Source organism: Schistocerca piceifrons, chromosome X, assembly GCF_021461385.2.
Source record: "Schistocerca piceifrons isolate TAMUIC-IGC-003096 chromosome X, iqSchPice1.1, whole genome shotgun sequence".
NCBI classification, from domain to species: Eukaryota; Metazoa; Arthropoda; class Insecta; order Orthoptera; family Acrididae; genus Schistocerca; species Schistocerca piceifrons.
Genome location: NC_060149.1, coordinates 376,188,646 through 376,213,459, shown reverse-complemented (window position 1 = coordinate 376,213,459; position 24,814 = coordinate 376,188,646).

The following is a 24,814-nucleotide window of genomic DNA, read 5'->3' as shown; positions in this document are numbered from 1 at the left end:
TATGGCAAAAAAGGCATTTCTGGCCAAGAGAAGTCTACTAATATCAAATACCGGCCTTAATTTGAGGAAGAAATTTCTGAGGATGTACGTCTGGAGTACAGCATTGTATGGTAGTGAAACATGAACTGTGGGAAAACCGGAACAGAAGAGAATTGAAGCATTTGAGATGTGGTGCTATAGACGAATGTTGAAAATTAGGTGGACTGATAAGGTAAGGAATGAGGAGGTTCTACGCAGAATCGGAGAGGAAAGGAATATGTGGAAAACACTGATAAGGGGAAGGGACAAGAGGATAGGACATCTGCTAAGACATGAGGGAATGACTTCCATGGTACTAGAGGGAGCTGTAGAGAGCAAAAACTGTAGAGGAAGACAGAGATTGGAATACGTCAAGCAAATCATTGAGGACGTAGGTTGCAAGTGCTACTCTGAGATGAAGAGGTTAGCACAGGAAAGGAATTCGTGGCGGGCCGCATCAAACCAGTCAGTAGACTGATGACAAAAAAAAAAAGAAAAAAAAGAGCGCAGCAACTCGATGTGTCAAGGACGAAACAAGTGATTGTAAATCCCATGCAGAAATAGTGAGTCATCGTCCATAATTGATTATGTCGCACGAATGTTGCGTGGGATTCATGTTGGGCGACCTGGGTGGCCGAATCAGTGGCTCGAATTGTCCAAATAAGTGGTTCAAATGGCTTTCAAATGGCTCTGAGCACTATGGGACTTAACTTCTGATGTCATCAGTCCCCTAGAACTTAGAACTACTTAAACCTAACTAACCTAAGGACATCACACACATCCATGCCCGAGGCAGGATTCGAACCTGCGGACGTAGCGGTAGCGTGGTTCCAGGCTGTAGCGCCTAGAACCACTCTGCCACCTCGGTCGGCCTCGAATTGTCCAGAATGATGTTAAAACCACATGTGGACCGGTGACATGGTGCTTTGTCATTCATAAAAACTTCATGAATCACTGAAAAAGTTCTCTAAGTAGCCAAACAATTTCAGTCAATGATCGGTTCAGTTGGACTAGAGGACTCAATACTTTCCAAGTAAACACAGCCCACACCATTATGGAGCCACAAGTAGCTTGTATAGTGCCTTTTTGGCAACTATGGTCCATGACTTCGTGGGGTCTGCGCCACACTCCAACCCTACCATCAGCTTTTACCAACTGAAATCGGGACTCACCTGACCAGGCACGGTTTCTCAGTCGTCTAGGGTCCAACTGATATAGTCACAAGCCTAGGATTGGCGCTGCAGGCGATGTCGTGCTGTTAGCAAACGCCCTCGCGTCGTTCATCTGCCACCATAATCCATTAACGCCAAATTTCGTCACCCTGTTCAAGGGATACGTTCAAGGCGGTCTTTTATAACTTGTGTACGCGGTATCCGCCACCTCTATATGTACATATCTCTATTCCATGGCTTTTTTCACCTCAGTGTAAACTATTCGTTAGCATACACAAAACTGCACTGATGACTCTCTGGTACCGCGCGCCGCGGAATTTGAATCCCCGCCAGACGTCATGGACGTCGAAGACCCATAGAGGTCGCTGCACCGTAAGCTGTGGCGACTCGCGCCTCCTGGCCTGCATTTAGAGTGAGGGCGCCACAGTGGAACATGTGGTTGCAGGGGCCAATAGCGGCGTCCCCGATAGCATACTTAAGCGCCTGCCTGTCGCTCAGCCTGCCTTCTGTAAGTCCCTCCAGATCCTTGAGCGTCATGCACTCTGCCTCGCCTTCCGTATACGCCTCCCGTCCCCCATGCGGATCCTCTATGATCTCATTCCTTTCCCCCATCTGCTCCTATTCCTTGAACATATCCGCATCCTCTATACCTCCCGCCGCCTTGAACCCCCTCACCCCCTGGTTGCTCCACTCCTCTCCCATCCCCGCCCCCTGCCACGTTTTCACTGTTGTGTCCCCCCTACCCTCCATCTCTACACCCTACATATCCTTTCCCAAGGTGGCTTCCATCAACTCCCCCTCCCGGATGATGCCCTCTCTCCCTCCATTTATCCCTCCTATCAACTCTGAACCTCACTCCCCTTCCTTTCCTCTGTCCTCTTCCCGGGCTCCCACTCCCCCCTTCCATCCTCTTTCTTCCCCACCTCCCCTCTCTTTGTCCCCTTCTCTCCTCCGAGTCCTTTTACATTTCCCTCCTCTGCCTCCTCTCATTCCCTCTCGCGTCTGCCCTTCTCCCCCTTTATTAGTCCTCTCCCTTCTTGGTTTCCCCCCCTCTTTTCGTTTTTTCCCTTCCTCCCTCCTTGTTCTTCCCCCTCCTCTAGGTCCCCCTCCCCCCATCTGTCTTTGGCTCGGGAGTGTCATCTTTGTGCCGCCACTTTTTTGCAGTGTTCTACATTGAGTGTTCTACAGTGAGTGTTTTACAGTGAGTGTTCCGTGTTGTGTTTTTTGGGAAGTGTTGCGAACGGCCATCGTACTGTCGCTGGGTGTGCCTTTTATCTCTTGCGAACAGAAACCAGACTGTGGCCGTGTTTTTTAATTGTGTGTGTACTATGTCACTTGTCTGATTCCTGTGTCTTTTATTAACGTTGCCAACCCCTTTTGCTTTCTGTTTTAACTTTCCGCATTTTTCCGCCATTTTACACTTGACGTCACCGTTTTATCGCCTGTTTTTCTTATTTCTTTTCTTCTTCCGTGTCTTAAAATAAAAGTCTGTAGGCTGTAGAGCAGCGTACTAAGCTGCTGCCAGCCCGCCCCATTCGGGGGGAATTGAAAATCAATAAAGGAAAAAAAAACAAAAACTCAGCCTGCCAGTCTAACCTTGCGTACGTCTCAGGACATAACGACTCGCATTAGACAGCGTATTGACTTTCGTGTTTTCTTTACGAGTCGACGTGGTTATCTTGTTTGGTTTTTCTTGACTCTGTTGTACGTTCTTGTTGTCGTCGTAAGGTCCTTCGTTGGCCGTGTCCGTCCCCTCCCGTTGCGTTGTTGTTCGCGGGCCGCTCCGCGGGTCCCGCCGCGTTTCCGTCACTTCAACCCCGCGACTGTTTCGGTCGCCGTTACAACAGACTCAAACCTTTAAGATCAGCTACCAGTCACGGTAGATTGAGTCTGCACCTTTCGACGGCGATGCAGTGCACGTATAATATTCTGAGAGAAATTCACAAATAACAGTGAAATACGAACCGTCACCATGTACAAGGGGATCTAATTTTCTGGGAAGCACACAACTTCCTATGAGAACCAACACAGAAAAAAGAATTCCTGCAGTCTGGGCGCTTGCCTTTAAAGCAGTAAGATTCTGATGTAGCCGCCTCAAGTACATTTCCTAGTAGCCAGTTCCATCTTGGAACTGTGATTTTGCTGCCACAGCTACTGACAACGCTGCAATCTCCTGTTGCTGCACGGCCATCTGCTGCTGATATCATACATTTTGAGTCGCCAGATGTTGTTTCTGGGACTTCAAGAGTTCTAATATTGCCGCGTCCCTCTTGCACCACTGTGAGATTGCACAGTGTAGTCGCCACTGCTGACTCATCGTACACGATCGTTTATTGAGCGCAATACATTGACTATACAGAACACAAGCACAACACTCAAAAACCAAGTTCTGGCGTATTCGATTATGAGCTGTGGGTGAGAATCCGGACGTCACAGTTAACCTTCTAAAGCCCAGTCCCATGGTCACAGAGGGTTGTGTTCTACCCACTCGCCTAATATAGGGCACCTAGAAAAGCTGCTTTCTCACTTTCTCGGATCGCTAGAAAATAGTTCAAGGAAATCGTATTAATGGAGTTTATTACAAAGGAAATGATTATAATACTTTGAGAGAGATAGACGTGTGGCAAGTAAAGGGCGACAGACGGACATAAGTAAGCTCTTCAGTATACACAACTCCAATATCCACAAAAGAATACAGTTCGTAAGTCACTGCTGTAGCGTTCGTAGGTCGGCTCGACTTCAACTGGGGCCTCGGCCAGGTGGAGCGGCGATTATATTCTCTTGGCCCAGATGCCGCTCCTGTCTCGGTGTCGTCCTAGATAGAGAGGAGTTTGTCAGCGTATTACTGGCTGACCTCGTCTCACAGCTCTCTCTGCTCCTCCGTTCTTGATCGTCGTGCCCACGCTTAATGTTACGCCGAAACACAGAGGTCGTTGTAGAAATAAGAGTTCGATAACAGATTCTGATCATTGAGCGAGGACAACAAGCAAGTGGTGCTTCTCTAGGCGTATTGGCACCTTTATTTTGACCTGTAAGAAACTGTCTGGCTTGTAGTTCCGCTCGCTGTGTAACCGTCATAATTTGCGCATTGCTTGTGGTAGGGCCGCATAAACCCGACTGCATGCATCAGCCTCCGAATAGCTGGATTCCGCAATATATGCATTTGTTTTGTTTCAATATGTAACGCAATCTCTATCATTATTAATAATATAAATGACAGTATGTTTTTATACTAATTGTAAAGGCAATAGAGAAGGTTCACATGAATCGTTACTATTAGAGTATCACGTACATGTAGTGTATTGTCACTGGTCGCTGCTCAGATATTAGGTAGATATCGAAGTTGATGACATATGCGTGGGCAATATTCTGTGGAGTAACGAAGCGCGTTTTACACTACTGGGTGCAGTGAATACACAGAGCTGCCGAATCTCGCATACTGCTAAAGTGCGTGTTGTTTACGAAGAGCCACTTCACTTGTCGTATGTGACCGTGCGTTGTGGACTCATAGGCACCTTTATTCTCGGTGCATTCTTCATTGAAGAGACTACATCCAGAGATCCTGGCAAATCTACCGTGAAACCTGCCCTTTGTCGGGACTTCCTTCTACAGAAAGTAATTACTGCTTTGGAAGAGTGTTACAGTGCGGAAACCACTGTTTTAATGGTAAATCGGTCAATACCTCCTGTCACTCACCCAGAGAAAGTTCTGCAGAATGCAATCTTCCACGAATGTGTTATCTCCAGAAGATTTCCAGATACATGGACTGTAAGATGATTTTATCTGAATCCATGTGACTTTTGGCTCTGGGAGTATCTAAAAGAACGAGTTTACCGGGGACACGTTCGATCTTACAGGAACATGTTGGTCAGCTTCCAACGGAGTTTCAGCGAGCCACGTTTTACGGATGCAGCATCTCAAAAATGGTTCAAATGGCTCTGAGCACTATGGGACTCAACTGCTGTGGTCATAAGTCCCCTAGAACTTAGAACTACTTAAATCTAACCAACCTAAGGGCATCACACACATCCATGCCCGAGGCAGGATTCGAACCTGCGACCGTAGCGGTCGTGCGGTTCCAGACTGTAGCGCCTTTAACCGCTCGGCCACTCCGGCCGGCCACCGCGGCCGGCTGCAGCATCTCGTCGACGTCCCCAGTGTTCATATTGAACAAATTGCCCTCATACTGTTCTCAATCCATATCTTATGGAAACATTTCTATACGTCTCTCTTGCGTTCACAGCGCCAGATTCGCACCTGGTGGCCCAAATTGGAGCTATTTCTTCCAGTGTAAATCGGTTCCGCATTAACAAATTGGATATATCCACCCAAGTTTCGCTGCCATGCAATAACTACAGTCCACGCTGGACGTCTGTCAGTACCACATGGTGTGATCTGAGACTAAAGAATGAAAGATAAGGGAAACAGTTTGATTAGGGGAGGCATCAGGGCTTAGCTAGTAAGCTGAGCGTGAGAATGAAGCAAGAGTCTAGTCGTAAGAATCACACAGGACAGATGTAAAAGGCATGAGCCTGGGTACCACGAGGCTACGTGTATGTTTTGGAAACTGCAATACCACACTTCCACCAGGAAGTAGGCTCTGATGGAACATACAGACAACAATAACAGCGACTGCTCACGATCTTCTTCAGCCAATCATGATCTTAATTAAACATGTAAGTTTCAATTAGCACTCTAACAGAACATGGACGAGTGAAGCAATTAAGTTTGCAAATATAATGTTGCTAAATGTTCAATGAAACTTCCTGGCAGATTAAACCGTGTGCCGGAGCGAGACTCGAATTCGGGACCTTTGCCTTTCTCGGGCAAGTGTTCCACCAACTGTTTTTAATTTTTGTTCTTTTTTTAATTTTTTTCTTTTTAATTTATTTTTTGTAAGAAAAGGTCGCCTTATTATTTTTTATGTTTTTTTTAAATTTATGTCTTCCTTGTACAGAACAAAAGGAATAAACACCTACTACATGAGCAATAAGTTGCAGGTAATGAGAAAACAAATAAAAACCTCTAGTGCATGAAAATAAAACACGACGTTCTTCATAAAATAACAATATTCCTTGAAAACCTAAAACATAAGTAAATATATTCTCTCAACATCTTTCTTTTTTTTTGTATACGTAAATAAGTATACAGTCTCACCATCAGCAGCACCGCAAGTTTCTTTTTTATTTTTGTGGTAGAGCATAGGATAAAGAAAACAAATAGGCTGCAGATAGAGAGCTAAGAGTGAAAATGATAAACATGTGCAAGGAGAAAAAACTTAGAAGATGAGAAGGAAAGAGAAGAGAAAGAAATTGGGAATACTTTCTGCGCCATGCTCCACTTTGGCGCTCCATAAGAACAACGTCCATTCTATCATTGACCATTAGAAGGAGGGCGTGGGCTCGTCTAGTCTTGACTGGCACGTTTTGTTGAGATTCCAGCTCCGAGGCAGGTTGGCGAAAATACTCTGTAAATAGTTCGCGAAAGTGGCCCGACAGTGTCGATGCCGGCGAAGGGTGTGGTGATGTACTTGGAGGTGTGTCTAAAAGACCGCCGGATCGACGATGTTGTCCCAGAAGAGGTAGTTGATAGCCATACCACTGATCCATGTGATGGCGTGCCACTTAGACGCTGGAAAGCAGGTCGTGTCAGGATATATGATCATGGTAAGAGAAATGTGATTGGGGGTATTCAGAAGTAGAAAGCCACACTCTTCTGTACGAGGGGCCAGACAGCTGCTGTTGGCCCACACTCAAAACGATGTAAATCTGTATCTTCGACATTGCACCTGAGGCACAGGTGTGAGTCCACCAGTGCGATGCAGTTTCTGTCTTGTAGTATATTCGCCGTTGACGAGAAGATACCACGTCGCGGTGTTGTCAGTGGTGTGGATTGGTTGGTGGATCGTTTTCCAAACTGTAGGCCATGCAACCTGGGGGTGACGTGCTTCGACGGGGTTTCGGGATGGGTACTTTCGGAGAAGGCGGTAGATGTCGTGGGTGGTCGTCTTCTTTGTCCTGGAGAGCTCGGTGCATATGTAGTTGCATTCGAAAAAGAAACAGACGATGTGTGACATCGGAGGTGGTATGAGTGCGAAAGACGTCGGTGGGTGTTTCGAAACAGGTACGGGCTCGGTGGTCAACATTCCAGTAAAACTAGCATTTTGGTTTTCCCATAACCGGTGCATAGTATTGGTGTAAAGTGCTGTAGTCCTGGCTTTCACTTTGACCATATCGAGGCCACCATTACGCTTCGGTAGGGTGAGAGCTTCATACTGGACTTTGAACATGTGTCCAGAACATATAAAATACGTGTAAGCCGCCTGTAGTCTGGCTGCCATTGTGGCAGTGATGGACAGAATCTGCGCGATGTGGGGCATCCGTGCTGCCAGATGGGTACTGACGAAGGTGACTCTCTGGTATATATTTAGCGGGTGTAGTAGGTGATTTTGTATGTTGGCCCGGGTGCGATGCAGTAGCACCCGAAAATTGATCGCCGAGGTGCGCCGAATGTCGCGAGTGTACACCAACCCGAGATAGCGAAGAGTGTCCACCAGTTGAAAGCGGACAAAGCTGTCTGCGGGAAGGCCGCGACCGATCTTCATGGCGCATGATTTAGCGACTTTCATAGCGCTCCCTGCCCCTACACTGTAACGGGTAATCCACTACATAGCAGCTTGTACGTCGGCCGCTGAACGAACGACGAGGGCCAAGTCGTCTGCGTGTGTTCGACAGCGGAACATATTATCCCGGACTGGAATACCTGTCAAACGTCGTCGTAATCCGCAAGTGATTGGTTCCATCGCAACGAAATAAAGCACCGTCGACAGTGGGCAACCCTGCCGTACTGAGCATTCAATCCGTATAGGTTCTGTAAGTCTGCCGTTGACGAGAAGCCTGGAAGTTGCCCCATGACAGAGCCTCATAATCACTTGCATGGACGTCGGGGGAATCGCCATCCGGTCCATCACTGCGTTGAGGATGCGTGATTGACGCGGTTAAACGCTTATTTGAAGTCGATGGATATTAAAGCACCTGGCAGTCGCGAGTGTGTTGCCACAGCGATCACATCTCGCTATTCACTGATGGCTGTCTGTATATTACGATCGCCGCCTAAGGATGTTTGGTTCAAATGGTTCTAATGGCTCTCAGCACTATGCGACTTAACTTCTGAGGTCATCAGTCGCCTAGAACTTAGAACTAATTAAACCTAACTAATCTAAGGACATCACACACATCCATGCCCGAAGCAGGACTCGAACCTGCGACCGTAGCGGTCGCTCGGCTCCAGACTGTAGCGCCTAGAACCGCACGGCCACTCCGGCCGGCTAAGGATGTTTGTACGTGGGAAAAAATGTCTCGTAATACAAGTTTTAAGTCGCACAGCTAGAAGGCGTGTGAAAATTATGAAATCGGAATTGAGTAACGTGATAGGCCGATAACAGTCGAGTCGTGTTCCTCCTGCACGTTTTGGTACTGGTACGAGGAAGCCTTCCATGAACGTTGGTGGCGGAAATGCTACGCCCGACAAAAGTTCCCAGTACATGTCTCTCCATCTCGGCAACATCAAATCTTGGAAGGTTTTGTAAAATTCTAGAGGTAAACCATCCGGGTCGGGAGACCGATTCAGTGATCCTTTGGCCACAGCGCCATGGACGTCGTCGGTGGTCACTTCTGCAGTCAGGGGGGGTCCAGCAGCGGCGTTTAGTGTACAATGTATATCCTGGGCAACCTCACCAATGGCCTCTGCACCGGCAGGCACTTCTTGGTATAGAAGTCTGTAGTGCGTTGTAAAGGGATCCACAATGGTAGCTTGCGAGGTCAGCTGTCGTCCATCAGGTAGGTATAAAGTTGTCATTAACGCTTGTCAGCGTCGACGAACTTTTTGAATCATATGATGCATAGAAGGTTCTTCACCGTTAATCCTATCTTGGCTGCGTGCTCCTACAATGGATCCCTCTAGACGGCACCTGGTCAAGGTTAAAATCTTTGCCTTGATGCAATAAAGTTGTTTTAGACGATCTGGGGATGGAGGATGATCCATGAGCTCGCGTAGAGCGCTATTGTGTGGTGATTCCACCTGGCTCCGGCTCTGCCATAGTGTGTCAAGGTGCGTCGGATGGCTGCTTTGGCGCACAGTAACAACCATTGCAGTGTGGTATCATAACGCATGATGCGTTGAACACAAATGCGCCACGTGTCGGTGACCTGTTGTCGACATTCAGGGTCCCGCAGTAGCGAGACGTTGAGTTTCCAAAGTCCTGCAATGCGCCATATAGGTTGCCTACGTAGGTTCATAGTGCAGATGTAGATGTCATGATCCGAAAAGGCAGACAGCCAACGTTCTGAGTCGAGGAGAACGGATTTTAGAGCTTCAGAGATATATATTCTATAGAGTCGGCTGGTGGAGTGGCTCGTGATGTGTGTATGCCCCGGGCGGTCGCCGTGTACCACTCTACATGTGTCGAGGAGATGAAGGCGGCGGACGAGAAAGCGAAGTTCCAGACAAGTGGTGAAATGAGGGTATTGGTCTGTACGCTCGAGAACACAGTTGAAATCTCCACCTACGATGAGATGGTCGTATCTGCAGAGGAATAAAGCCATGATATCTTCTGCGTAGAATTGGGAGCGATCCCTCCGTTTATCTGTACCCGATGGGGACTAGAGATTTATGGTTTTGATTCCTTCAGCTGTTAGGGCTACCCCTCACGCCGCTGGGAGCCATGCGACATCGGAAACTGCAATCCCTTCTAGGATGAGGATGGCTGCGCCTGTGTGTTCCATTGCTGCCGGGCTAGCGTACGTCTCGTGCCCATAACACCCGTACCACGTTACTGTCCTCAGTTCTTGTAACAGGGCGATGTCGATGTCCGCTGCTCTTAGCGTGTCACGGAGCAGTTGAAGTTTAACGTGGGAGCTGCTACTGTTAGTGTCGATGCTAGCTATTCGGTATGCCTGATGGGGGATCCGTGCTATCGATAGGTTCGTAGCTGGTTAAGATTGTCGTGATGGATGCTGGAAGTCCATAGAAGTCGCAGGAGTCGTAGAAACATCCCCCATTTTAGTGTTGGTCTAGGGGAGGAACAGATCTCATTTCCGCATCCGGTGGAGGTGGGAAATCGGTGTCATCTGCCCACAAAAAATATCCGTTAGATTCAACATCGGTGAGAGGTGGTAGCGCTGGCCAAGTCGGCTCAATTGCGTCGGTGACGACGGGCGTGCTATGATCCATGGCTTCTGGGCGCGGGGCTTGCTCACGATCTCTTGGAAGGCTCACCGTCTTGTGGATACGCGTCTCCGTGGCAGAGGAGAAAGAGTTATTGTGCACTCCGTCAGAGCTATGCTCCATCGCTTCGTCCTGCAGAGGGGGCCCAGTGGTCGATTCTGATGTCTTGCGGCGTTTTCTTTTTTCGTCGTTTGGGCGATTTTTGCTTCCGGCAATGTGTTTCAGTGACTGAGGAAGGACCGGCCGGAGTGGCCGAGCGGTTCTAGGCGCTACAGTCCGGAACCGCGCGACCGCTACGGTCGCAGGTTCGAATATTGCCTCGGGCATGGATGCGTGTGATGTCCTTAGTTAGGTTTAAGTAGTTCTAAGTTCTAGGGGACTGATAACCACAGCAGTTAAGTCCCATAGTGCTCAGAGCCATTTGAACCATTTTTGAACTGAAGAAGGAAGAGATTCGCGTCGTTCTGGTACAAATGCCGCGGGTGCTATGATGCGGTCTTCAGTCTCCACAAAACTCTTGCTGGCATCCTTGTGATCTTCTAGCTTGGGTGTGTCCGGTTGTAATTCAAGCTCGCGGGCGGCACTGCCGGTGGCAAGGTGCTGGGACGCCTCCGGATGTATAGGTCTATAGAGACGCTTGTTAACTGCGTCTTGTGAGGGCTGAACGTGCAGTGTCGTCGTGTAGGTGATTGGAAGGGCGGTTGTGGTTCAGTCGGTGTTTGTATCGTCATGCCGTAGTTGTGTGATGTAGTTTTGCAGGCATTCATTACGGACGTGGCCTTCTTTGCCACAACCGGAACAATGTAAATAAACACTCCGCGCGCGCGCAGCGGCGTGGACGGCCGAGCGCGGTCCACTCTGCTGCTCTGCCGAAGGTACACTGATCCAACTGAGCTACCCAAGCACAACACACGACCCGTCCTCACAGTCTCAGTTCTGCAAATACCTCGTCGCCTACCTTCCAAACTTCACAGAAGCTGTTCTGTGAACCTTGCAGAAATAGCACTCCTGGCAGAAAGTTCGAGTCTCGGTCCGGCACACAGTTTTACTCTGCCAGGAAGTTTCATATCAGAACACACTCCGCTGCAGAGTGAAAATCTCATTCTGGTAAATGTTCAATGTTTAATAAGCTTTTTTCGCCATGAAGCACTGGACTTATGATAGGACACTATATCTGACCCATAGCTGAACCGCCTTTCTTGTTAAAGACAGTTAAATTAAAGAACATAAATTAATTATCTTAACAGCTAGAATTACTGGAATTTGAAAAATTTTAACATTAAAATTTTAAAATTTATACTATTTTAAAGTGTAAACTTAAACTTTAAACTCTTATGTTTTACTTTAAGTGCTTATATGTGTAAAGGTACAACAGTGTGTTCCTATTCTGATGTAAACAGCCTTTTACATACGTGCATTATTTACTCTTAAGTGAGAAAAGTTAAAAATGATATATGATCAAAGAAATTTAAAGGAAGATTGTGTTTAGGCCTGAGTAATCATAAATGAAGCATTTATTGAAGTATACGTTAATGGGGTGTGTTCAAATCACAATAACAGAACAGCCTAATGATTAACTTTTGTTTTGTCAAATGCCATAGTTTCATAAAGTTCAAAACTGATTGTAAGTCGCTGTTCATTTTAGTAACACTGTTATTGTATGGTTCAAATGGCTCTGAGCACTATGCGACTTAACTTCTAAGGTCATCAGTCGCCTAGAACTTAGAACTACTTAAACCTAACTAACCTAAGGACATCACACACATCCATGCCCGAGGCAGGATTCGAACCTGCGACCGGAGCGGTCGCTCTGCTCCAGACTGCAGCGCCCAGAACCGCACGGCCACTCCGGCCGGCACTGTTATTGTAGTTTGCTATTTTAAACGTAGATGTAAAAACGGTCCTAGTGAAATATAGTTTCTATGCTTGTGACCAATTGATTTTAAATAAATTGCCTACCTTTTTACTTCAATTGCATCCGACATTGAAATCCTACACTTGTCAATGTGCGGCAGAATTGCGATATATTTTGTGACGAATCGAAGCAGATACATAGTTGTGACGAATATTTTGCTTCACCTTTTGCCTTTACCAAAGCAAGCCGTTGCAGTAACGATGCATGCCTAAAGGAAGGCAACAGTATTTTTGTTTATTTATTTATTTAGTTATTTATCCGTGCAAGATTACAACAATTAGGCCCTCTATTACATGTAGCTAGGCATTCCCATATTTCAGATTGCATATATTACGGTAAGCATATTATGCACTTAGAAATTAAAAGTCACATTACTACTGAAGAGACACAATTACACACAGTTTATATTCTTACAATATAAGTATAGCAATAATTAGAAATAACCGTAAGGTAGGTTTTTAGTTAGAAATGCTGGCAGCGATGGGCATAGAGAAAGCAGCGGAGGAGAGAGGGAATTATGGACGTGATAGCACACCAGTTAATGAATATAAGAGAGAAGAAGGCGGCAGGAATCATAGACGAAGGAAATGATAAATGACCATAACTGGCAGAAAATAGGTCCTTTAGCGCTACTAAACTGACGAAAAAATAAATCGCAGCACCAAGGAGTTGTACGACATAAACTAAAGTTGGTAGTGGCACTATGGGGATAAAAATTAGATTTGCTTTACATACACGCTGTAAGGGGCGTGAAGGTTAGTTACCTTTGAGGTTGGACATAGCAATTTGATGTTAGTCAAGAACGCATTTAAGACGACAAAGACGCCATTTTTAACACCTCACTGAGTTTTAACGAGGTCTTGTTCAAATGGTTCAAATGGCTCTAAGCACTATGGGACTTAACATCTGAAGTCATCAGTCCCCTAAACTTAGAACTACGTAAACCTAACTAACCTAAGGACATCACACATCAATGCCTGAGGCAGGATTCGAACCTGCGACTGTAGCAGCCGCGTGGTTCCGGACTGAAGCGCCCAGAGCCGTTCGGCCACAGCGGCTGGCTGAGGTCTTGTAATAGGGCTACAAGAAGCTCGATATTCCTTCTATCATACTGCAGAAAAACTTGCAAGAAAGGAGCCACTATACAAGGTGTAAATTTTAAGTTGACAAACCAGAATAACTCGAAAAATAAGCTTCACACGAAAAAATGTGTCGATTCCGAAGTTGATTATTTTCGAGGGGGACTTCTGCTAGTACTAAAATTAGCCCGCCACTCCAGCCCCCTGGGGATGGGGCGCGAGGCAACTTTAAAATTTCAAATGGGAACCCCCATTTTTTATTGCAGAATCAGATTCTACATAAAAAAACTACGTACATTTAGTCTTAAACATTTGTTTTGATCCTTGGTAGCTGGTGCTGTAATTCGAGAAAATCGATGTTCTCATTTTTGCGTGGAAAATGGTTACGGATGAATAAAAAGTACTTATTTACTTCGTAAATTTTGATTCACTAAAACTAAAACTCGCCATCTCTCCCCATAGGGTGGGGTTTTAGAGAGAGGAATTAGAGTTTTACAAATGTTGACCCAAATATTTATTTTTCCCGCAGATTAAGAAAAGTTTTGTTTGTATCGTGCTAAAACAAAGTACGCAATCTATAGAACATATTTACTGCACATTTTATCATTGTTTTGGTCCATACTACCACCTCTGAAATTGCCTTCCCTACAGTCTTAGCAAAAACAGTACTTGTACGTCTATTTCACAGTCAGATGTGTCAGAACGGTTTTCGCTTATAACTTACCGGTACAGGGACCTTGAGCTGGACTCGGTACTTTTATCAATCTCCACCATCCTAGAAAGTTTGTAACGTCATCGTGGAATCACCCTGTATATACATATATTTACAAATGCCGGCGCCTGTAACTTTGACGCTCTGCAGCGTCGTTGGATGACGTTTCTAAACATGGGTTACTTGGCTCTGACCACTATGGGACTTAACTTCGGAGGTCATCAATCCCCTAGCATTTAGAACTACTTAAACCTAACTAACCTAAGGACATCATACACACCCATGCCCGAGGCAGGATTCGAACCTGCGACCGTAGCGGTCGCTCGGTTTCAGAACGTCAATGAACCGCTCGGCCACCCTGGCCGGCTCATAGGTTACTAGGAAAGATATGATCTACTATGTCCGCTCTACAACCTCTAGCAGTATGTAACAAGAATTGTGAAACACCCTGTATTTACATGTATATTCGTTATTTCCTGCAAGGAAACAAGGAGGACGAGCCTGATTACTATAAGTTCATGATGCATGTTTTGTTTACTTTACTTGTCCTTAATGTTGCTCTTTCGTATCGTGTTTACATTTTCCCACGACAAAAGATGCTATGAGTCAACGACAGAGCCATTTGTTACTCACTGCTCTTCGAAGACATGCAGTCCAATACGATGGAGTTTCGCAAAACTCACAAGGGAACCTCCCCTTCGCACCCCCCTCAGATTTAGTTATAAGTTGGCACAGTGGATAGGCCTTGAAAATGTGAACACAGATCAATCGAGAAAACAGGAAGAAGTTGTGTGGAACTATGAAAAAATAAGCAATATATACAAACTGAGTAGTCCATGTGCAACATAGGCAACATCAAGGATATTGTCAGCTCAGAAGCAGCGTGGCCCCGTGGTTAGCGTGAGCAGCTACGGAACGACAGGTCCTTGGTTCAAGTATTCCCTCGGGTGAAAAGTTTACTTTCTTTATTTTCGCAAAGTTATGATCTGTCCGGTCGTTCATTGACGTCTCTGTTCACTGTAATAAGTTTAGTGTCTGTGTTTTGTGACCGCACCGCAAAACCGTGCCATTAGTAGACGAAAGGACGTGCCTCTCCAATGGGAACCGAAAACATTTGATCGCAAGGTCATAGGTCAACCGATTCCTCCACAGGAAAACACGTCTTATATATTCTAGACAACACTGGTGACGGCATGTGCGTCACATGACAGGAATATGTTGTCGACCCACCAACTTGTACTCTTGGCGAATGGGTAAAAAGATTCTTCTACCTTGCCCGATTTAGGTTTTCTTGTGGATGTGATATTCACTTCCAAAAAAGTGATGAAAACATAAGAGTTTGTCACATAAACTGCAATAAATGAATGCAACAGTTTCACTGTCGCACAGTTTTCCCTGTGCTCTGTCAAAACATATGTTTTTAAAGTTTTCGAATTTTTCCGTGTGTAGACCGTCAAATCCTGCATATGTTCAAGGAAATCTGAACATGTCCTGGAATTTTGGAGAGCGAAGTTGACTATGTGTGAGTGCCTGAACTTGTCTGAAAATAAAAAATTAAACTTTTCACCCGAGGGAAGACTTGAACCAAGGACCTCTCGCTACGCAGCTCCTCACGCTAACCACGGGACCACGGGACCACGGCGCTCCTGTCCTCATATTATCCTTAATGTTTCATATCTTACACATACATTGCACATCTTACACACCCCCGATTTTGAAGAGGAACTCCTGGAACGTGTTGCAGCGGAACCCACTACAAGTACTCGTGGCATTGCACGTGAAATGGGCGCTGCACGTACTGGCCGCTCGCAGTGGTGGTCACGAGAGCTGCCCGCATGGTTACCCGCGGGCACCGTGAGCCGCGAGGGCGACGCAGAGCAGCCATGAGGGCACGTAGTGCGGGTAGCAGAGCTGTGCGATGTGGTTGGCCGCTTGGCTATGCACACTGTATGGGGGGCAACCATGGAGGTAAGGATAAGGGGAGATGGCGCTACGTATCCCAGCCGTACTACGTTTTGAAGCCATGGTGGCGTGGCTCGCTGCCATGACACTCTGACCAAAACATTGCCAGTGTGCTATAGCGCTGCGTGTATTAAAGTCGCTAATTGCACCATATACGCATGTAACGTCATCAGATTGGTTGTTTCAAAGTTTTTGTTTAAAATGAAACCTCGTAAATTCGAAATTCCGCGTTTCTTCTGATTAAAAATAGTTTTTAATGTAATATTACGAATAGCTAGTCTTCAATGTAAACTATACAATTTTGTTAATTCAGTAATCAACGTGTATCACAAACTAGGGTTCTTTCTTTACTTATTCTTACGATCATCTGATTGGACGAAGCAATGTCAGATTTACGAAAAGTGACGACGTCTTTTCCGATTTTCGTGACATGCAAACCAAAACTTTTCAGTTGTTTGAGTTCAGAATGATGTATTGTAGCAGCTATTTACTAATGTGTAACAGACTGATTGCGGTTCTGACCACCATCTATATCTGAAGAGGTAACCAAATGATCTGTCTTTGTTGTTAATTATTTAAACAACGAAGCAGCAGATAAATAAGTCTGATAAAATAACTCAATGTGAGTTAATGTTTAGCCAACAACCTGTCACATTGTGCACAACTTCATTCCGTTGTCAAGTGCAATATAACTGCGGAGAATCCCAAGAAATATAAATTAGGTGTTTGTTATACACAAAACAGCAGCACTTAAATGACATGTCTGTTAGCCAAGGCAGTATAACAGTGTTCAATTTTCATCTGCTATGGGACTCATTTTAAAATTAGTAAGGAGTTCTACTTATTGCTTACTTACCTTAGGTTCCAATTTCTTATTTTGGTATGGAAGAGATTTGTTAACAGGGCAACAATGTCCCAGTGTTTTTAGGTAGCTTAGGCATAAACCATTCTTCATTGAGCTTTGTTTGTGTCATTCCCTATTTTATAACTTTCATTCTTTTAAATGCAAGCCTTTCTTGTCAAGCTGACAGGTATTTACAGTGGTACAAAATGAAATGATGAAGGGATTGAGACAGATCATGGAGCAAAACCTTACATCATAGTTTGAGAAGTGTGGAATGTCTCAATCAATAAGCAGAAGCTTCATTGCTTGCCAATGACAAAGTTTTACTAACATTGAAACTAGGATTTGCTTTTGAAATCATTATCCTAATAAAAATATAAGCTATATATTCCTTATTCATTCATAAAAAGTATGGGAACTGGGAATGAAATAAAGCATAAATATTAGGTACTATATTCAGAATTTTATTCCAGCAAAAAAGCTTTTCTTGATTTGTTGTTATCCACTTTGTTGAACTGCTTGTTACAGGTATACAGAATAATTATTACAATGTGACTTTTCAGTTAACTGCCCTTTTCACAAGATTGTGGAATTTAAAAATAACACAGTTCTATGTAAGAAAAATATAATGTGAAATTGTAACAAAGTCCACATCATTGCTTGTTGAGAATGAAAGAAATGTCTCAGTCTCCTGACTGATATAAATGTAATACTATTTACCATTCCACATACATATGATTTATCACAGTGGTCTCACATAAACCAGGAAAGTAGTCAAGCAAATAAACATAAGAAAATATGCAATCATTTATAAAATATGTCTTACTACAGATATAAACGGTGTGGGCTGTAGTTTCTGTACAACACATGGGTTACATTTCAATGGATTAGGGGAGAGACTGCAAGAAAATTTAGTGCCCAATGAAGCAGTGAAAAACCAATAACGCCCACCTGCGAACACTACTATCTCTCATTTTTTGAGAGTAAACCACTGTTGGACTAGATCACCAAAAAATATAATTTGTAATGACACACAAGCAAAAACCATAACATACCACACAATGATAGGAATGTATTTCAATGTGACAAAAATGAGGCAATTCTATTTCTCATTAATATGTTGTCACTCGTGGAAACTTCATTGACAACACTGGCTAGAACATACTACAGCATACTCTGCCAAACAATGGCTAAATATTTCAAAAAGAAATGTATGTCCCATTTGGAAGCACACAGATCACAAGCTATTGCAGAACCAGTACTGCATACTGGTATGGTGGAGTATCAATCATTTGGAAACACTCTACATATAATGTAGTTCCAAATGTTGGTTTGAGGAAGATATATTTGAAAGGTATTACACACACACACATAAAATTATAATTGTCTGACTCCATCACACACCAGGAACAAATTTTCATACATACACTGAATATGCTAGTACTAATAGTTTTAAGATACAGACATCACAAACATTTTGTAGCTGGTTATAACAACATAGACATAACGGAAAAGGAAGAATGTGCGTGAGTTATTAATTGCAATAAGGTTACATTCCCAGTTTGCCTCAATATAATGAGTGCTTTATACAAGATGCCTCACACACTAGACCTCTGTGTACAAATATCAGTTATTAACCTTTAAAGAGTACCAGTTTTGTATAGGTTGTCCTGATTTTATTTTCATGCAATGCATCACTTATTCTCTTTGCTGCATGTTTTTGCCGTGTCAGGAGGTATCGTGTGGCAATTGCTTTAATCAGCAGTATCATATGATTGTCCAAGGGATGCTGATTTTTCATGTGGTCTGCTAACTCCTTAAACACTGGCTTGAATATGAATTCACTAAGCACCTCAGACACACATTTGGAAAACTGATTTTTCAAAGGAACTTTAGAATTACCTGTAGTATAGCACCTGAACACTTTTTCTGCATACACACAGATGTCAACAACATCATTCGATGGTAAAACCAACCATCCCCTACTCTTTCTATGAATGAGAGAATAAGCAACATGGCTACCACCCCCTCTCAACACGGATAAACATGGTTCACATTTTAAGGTTTTCTCTAAGTGACGCACCAAAAATCCAGCTATATACACTACAATATGGACTGCCACTTCAGAGAGATAAATTCCAGTAGCAAAGTAATCGTGGTCGTTGTCAGTTGTCGCTGCACTATTTTCCGTGCTTAGTAACTGACACCGTTCCGAAGTGTTATTTATGTGAACTTCAACATCGGAACTGCTGAAAGTAAGAATGGGAATATCTTCCAAAGTTATACAATTCCCTCTTTCTGATCCACGGATCTCACTATGAATTAGTAGCCTCTTGTATGCTACAACAAACTGGCGAGCAGTGGGGTTGTTATTCCAACCACCACGACTTCGGATGGCACTAAAAAACATTTCCAAGTGGTCATGAGAACATTTGTAAAGAGGCAGAAACTTCAATAGAAGAGCATGAGTTTGTGTCCCCACTACTTTGCTATACATGTGTAAAACACTGAATATACACACCAGGAATCCAATAAACCCTGTCTTTCTATTTGAGTCAACAACTCTCATTGCTTGAGGATTTGGACCAACAGTGAGTTCCTTGATGTACCTCTGTGCCTTTAAAAGAAATCCCTCTACAGCACTAAAATTTGCTGTATTTAATGCCTGCTTGAAACCACTTTGTACAATTGTTCTGGAATTGCAGACATCAAAGAGACAGTTGAAAATGCGTATAAATTTTACTGTTGCAGATGCCTGTTCAAAACCTGTGAGTTTCATATCACAACAGTACTGTATGGCATCTGCCACAGAATTGCTAAGCAGCTGAGTAGCCAGTTTCACCTTCATTTTATTTTTAGAAAAATTAAGGTGACTGGCAGTGATCTTGTTGCCTATGTGGAGCCCTTCCTTGACCTGTAATTTATGTAACAGTTCCAAAAAGTGCCAAGAAATGACACCACCTTGCTCATCCCAAAGAAATTTTTTATCTCCTAAAGCGTTGCGCACAAGTTTCAACATATGTTGAGGGTCTAGGAAAAATGACATTTCATGATCATTTCCTTCAACTGAAAAAGTACTTTTCAAAGTTTCACAGTTGAGATTGCAGCCTAAACATCTAGCCATTGACAAATTGCTAGCTGAACCATCACATGTGAGCGAAACAACTTTCACACCACTTGAATTGGCAAGATCAATGCACTGTTTAACTATCCCGGCTTTTTGCTCACCAGTTATACCAGCAGTCAGGAAATACCCAACTGGGAGCTTCCAAGAAGCATTAATAGCCACAAGCATGAGCACAAATGCTTCTTTGGCAATGGGCAAATTATCTGTGTCTACAGATGACCCCATGTCAACATAACCGTAATAGCATGTACCATCAAATTCTACATGTTGCCTGATGGCAATTTCATCAACTACCAAACTACATATAGTTGGAAACTTTGTTTCACGGTGACTAGCTTCTGCCGTGATTACCTTAAACGCCTCGGATGTGAAGCCTGGTGCTCCACCCACACACTGGTACCACTTTGTTAATGTTCTGGGGTGTGGCAAACATGTATTAAAACAGTGCCTAACATAATTATACGCCCTGTGGGAATAAAAATGCAGTGTTAAGGCAAAGGAGCACAGTTCTGGGCTGTATGACCTAGGTACAGCCTGTGCCCCAGCTTTCGCAGTTTGTCGCTGCAGCAAGTCTCTCTGCATTCCAGGTATGCTTTCTAGTATATTTAGCGAACTTTCATCCACAAGATGCTTGTCCTTCAGTACCTTAATGATAGCACTCAAAGAAGCCACTTTCTTCTTAAGTCGTCGCTTAGACTGCTGAAGAGTTTTAATTTGTTTTTTGTACTGATCAGTTTTTCTTATGAGGTGTTCACACTTCGTCTTCAGTTCCTCACTTTCAGAGGATGTCTGACTACGTTCTGGTGGTCCTGCAGTGTACTCAGGAACAAGAGCAGGAACTTCTTCATCCTGCACTCTGCTGACGGCAGCCAAAACTGAAGATGGAAAGGAAGAGCTCTCCTTCCGCAATGGTGGCTTTCTCTTCTTGTCTCCCTAAATGAAATAAACGGATGGAAAACATTAAGAACTGTTTTTATCAGATGGTTGAAGGTTTTACAGTCTTTGTCATGAACAGCATGTTACAGCCCACTAATTACTCCTATTCTTATTCCTTTCCAGAAATATAAATTCTATTTTTCCAGCAACTATTTATCTTGTTCATAAAATACTCATTACTCTAACAAAAACCGTTGTTGTGTTCAGCAGACAACTTGAAATGCCTCCCATGTGCGAAGCTACAATTAATACACACTTATTGAAAAAATATAAACTTTGAACACGTAAAATATTTCTGCTGGGGTGTCTTGTTTAACTATCACACTGTATCGCTATGGGTGCTGTCAGTTAACAAGTTACCGGTCCAACAGTTAATGATATAAAATTGTGTGATATATCTAATTTTGCATTAGTGGTTGGTGCATATTCAATGTTACACAGTTGTGGATAATGTTAACAAGAAGGTACTGCCAAAGCTTTTTAATCAATGATATCTTTCAATGGAGAATGTCAATGAATAGTGCATCAAACAAAAGAAATGTTCATTTGCTGTGCTTAACCCAAATACAGAGTTATATTTAACACAGCCCAAGTGTTAATTTCTGTGACTTCACGAAATAATTATACCAGACAAACTTGTTAGCTTCAGTAGTCTCATAATCTAAACAGCGAACCTGAATTTTCTTCTCAAATATTCTCTTGTGTGCACAGGCTGATGCTCATCAAAAAGGATTTTCATAAATTTGTTTCTACATGACAATGTGGAGAACCAGATTATCTCTTTATAACATACTGTGTAGCTGCAGAAACACTTCAGTGTTCCAGCACCTCCCCTCTTAAATTCTATATACAGCATGGAATCATTCTTAGGCAAAAGCTATGTGTAAGGACCTAATCAGGTGGAAAGTGAAATTAATGTATTCAAATGACCTGAAGGAATCCTCCCAAAATCAACATATATAAGTAAAACTAGAGCTGTATCAATTACTCCTAAAACATAACTGCCATTAACTAGCAAAGACAGTGCAATAAAAATGTTGTACAACACAGTAGACCAGACAAAGTGAGATTTTCACATACTACTGCCTTAAATATTCACATAACTGATATAATTTACTTCACACGTGTATTCCATTACTTTCGGAGTTAGAGCTAAATAATAGAAACTGAAAACTAAGTTAGCTATACCCTCCCTCCAAAGCCCCATAAATACATTCTGTTTGTAATACGTACTGGGACATTTCAGTTACATTACTCTACTGGGAAACATTGTTCATTACCACCAATATTTACTGAAATACGGTACATAGAATGGCAAATCTACACAGTGTACTGTTTAGGCCTATACTTTACGCCAGTTAATGTAGTGTTAGCTTTTAATTTGGTACATGATGAAGACAAAGTGAGTTACTCAACACTTCGATTATCGACGATACGTACGTATTATACTGAAATGTGAACTTGAAAACTAAGAATTTAATTCTTTGAATTAACGTACCTTTTGCAAATCTTTTGGGTGTGTAGAGAAAACTGATGGTACAGCATTTTCTCGGAGCCTTACTGTTGAAAGGGAAGTTCGGTCTATGTCCTCTTCTCGGAAATGCTGAGAACATATAGTGCTCCATTTAGACGCACGCCAATTCTTCCTCCTCACGGCATTCTCCCACAGAGCTTTCCGACTTTCATTTTTAGGAAATCTAAAATCATACAGGAGGAAAACACGCTATAGTACAAGTACCGATGTAGCACACGTTCATTCACAATGAAGTTGTAAAATCACACTTAACGAGACAACCTACACATGAAATGTTATTCCCTTCGATTTCGCATCACAATCAGAACGATTCGTACATCCGAACACCACACAAGTCACCATAATAACGCAAAATTCTTCCAAAAGCGAGCGACAAACCTATGCACAAAAGCTTACAGCAGCAATGTTTTGGTCGGACTGAGATGGCTACCCTCGGCTTCACATAGCTTCGCAGCTGTGATGTCACGGCGTCTCCCTCTATTCTTACCTCCATGGGGGCAACGGTACCGCTGTGAGAGCGCTTTGCTCACACAGCTGAGCATGGACAAGCTAACGTACGTAGTGCAGGTGGAACACACATATGTCCAAGGTCGTTGCACGCGTATGTGGCGTCCGCGCACTCGGCATTGTTACCAACTTTCGTTTATGTTACACAATTCCTTCTTGGTGTTGCACATTTTTTCCCATCACTGTATTTACAAAATATTAAAATTTGTTAAAGTTTTTTGTAAAGAATACAACTGAGATCTATACGATCTCAATTAAACTGAACAACTGTAATGTATGTTTTTATTGTAGTTCATTAAAGTACTGCCAATATATCCAGTGTGAATCACTTAGGGTCTATATGACTCTAGCGGTACCCAGTGAGACACACAGCCACTTCCACAAGAAAGTGGATGGCGTTATTTGTATGAAAGAAAGGAGACTATTATAAATACATGTTTACGTGAAAATACATGTTATTACTGATTGCACAATTACTTAACAGTTAATCCAATCGCCGCCATTATTGATTATTGTGTGGCACGTTAGCCCTCTCTCCGGTAAATCATCCACGTTACCAGCCTCTAAATATAGTTTGGGCCACTTTGCAATGAATGTCTTTGGCTGTCTAAGAATTTTAGCAGCTGCTCCATATGAAAGCTTTGACCCCTTTGGATGATTTACAAGGAAAACTGCCTCATGACGCTTCAGATCTTTTGCATAATTTTAAACTGCAACCGACGAAACAAAACATGCAAATCTCACACTCTTTATCTATATACTGTGCAAAAGCGCATTGATTACAGATTCGAGACTACTACCAGAGAAGTCGCTGTGGCCGGCCGAAGTGGCCGAGCGGTTCTAGGCGCTTCAGTCTAGAACCGCGCGACCGCTACGGTCGCTGGTTCCAATCCTGACTCGGGAATGGATGTGTGTGATGTCCTTACGTTAGTTAGGCTTAAGTAGTTCTAAGTTCTAGGGGACTGATGACGTCCGCTGTTAAGTAGCATAGTGCTCAGAGCCATTCGAACCATTCGAAGTCGCTGTGGATGTTACATTTAAAGTTATGGCGTGCACCTTCTTTTTGAACTGATTGTAAATATCGTGTTACTAGAAGGGTTAACACGACAAGGAAATTTTTTCGTTTTGGTGATTGGGTCACCCATTTCGCATCTCAGTGTGCGTATCCAAACAGCTTCAACGGCTTGTAGTTGGTGCAGCAGGCCGCGAAATTGCGCAAGTGTGTCAACCTAACAGCTAAGATCAGAGTGTTCAATATTGGTCCAGTTAGTAATGACAGCTGATTCATGCAGACAACCGATCGTACTTCCTCACATTGTCACGCTGGTTATACAGCATGGTCACTTTTAGCCTGTAGAGGTTGCGAGGATGTTGTAGGGTACGTTGTGCTGAGAAACAAAAGTTAAAAAAAGTTCAATATGGTGCGCTGTTTCCGAGTTAATTAGCATTGAAGTTAGCCAATCAGCCCATTGTGCGTACATATTCAAGCGGCCCATAAGATGCAATTAGTGTCAGTAGTTCTCATAGCATAGAAGATGGAATAGGAGACTGTTCAATCTTTGCTTCAAGTTCGATCCTTACTTCCATCCCATATCCAATTTTTGTATTATTCTTTTTCCCGGTTTTAGGAAACCAAATAAAGAACATGTTTCACGACACTGTCTTTGGTAGGCTGCTTGAGATCCTGCATGCAGGAACCTGATTGGATAACTTCAGTGTTAATGAACTCGGAAACGATGCAATGCATCGAATTTTTTTCTTAACAATTACTTCTCAGGTCAGC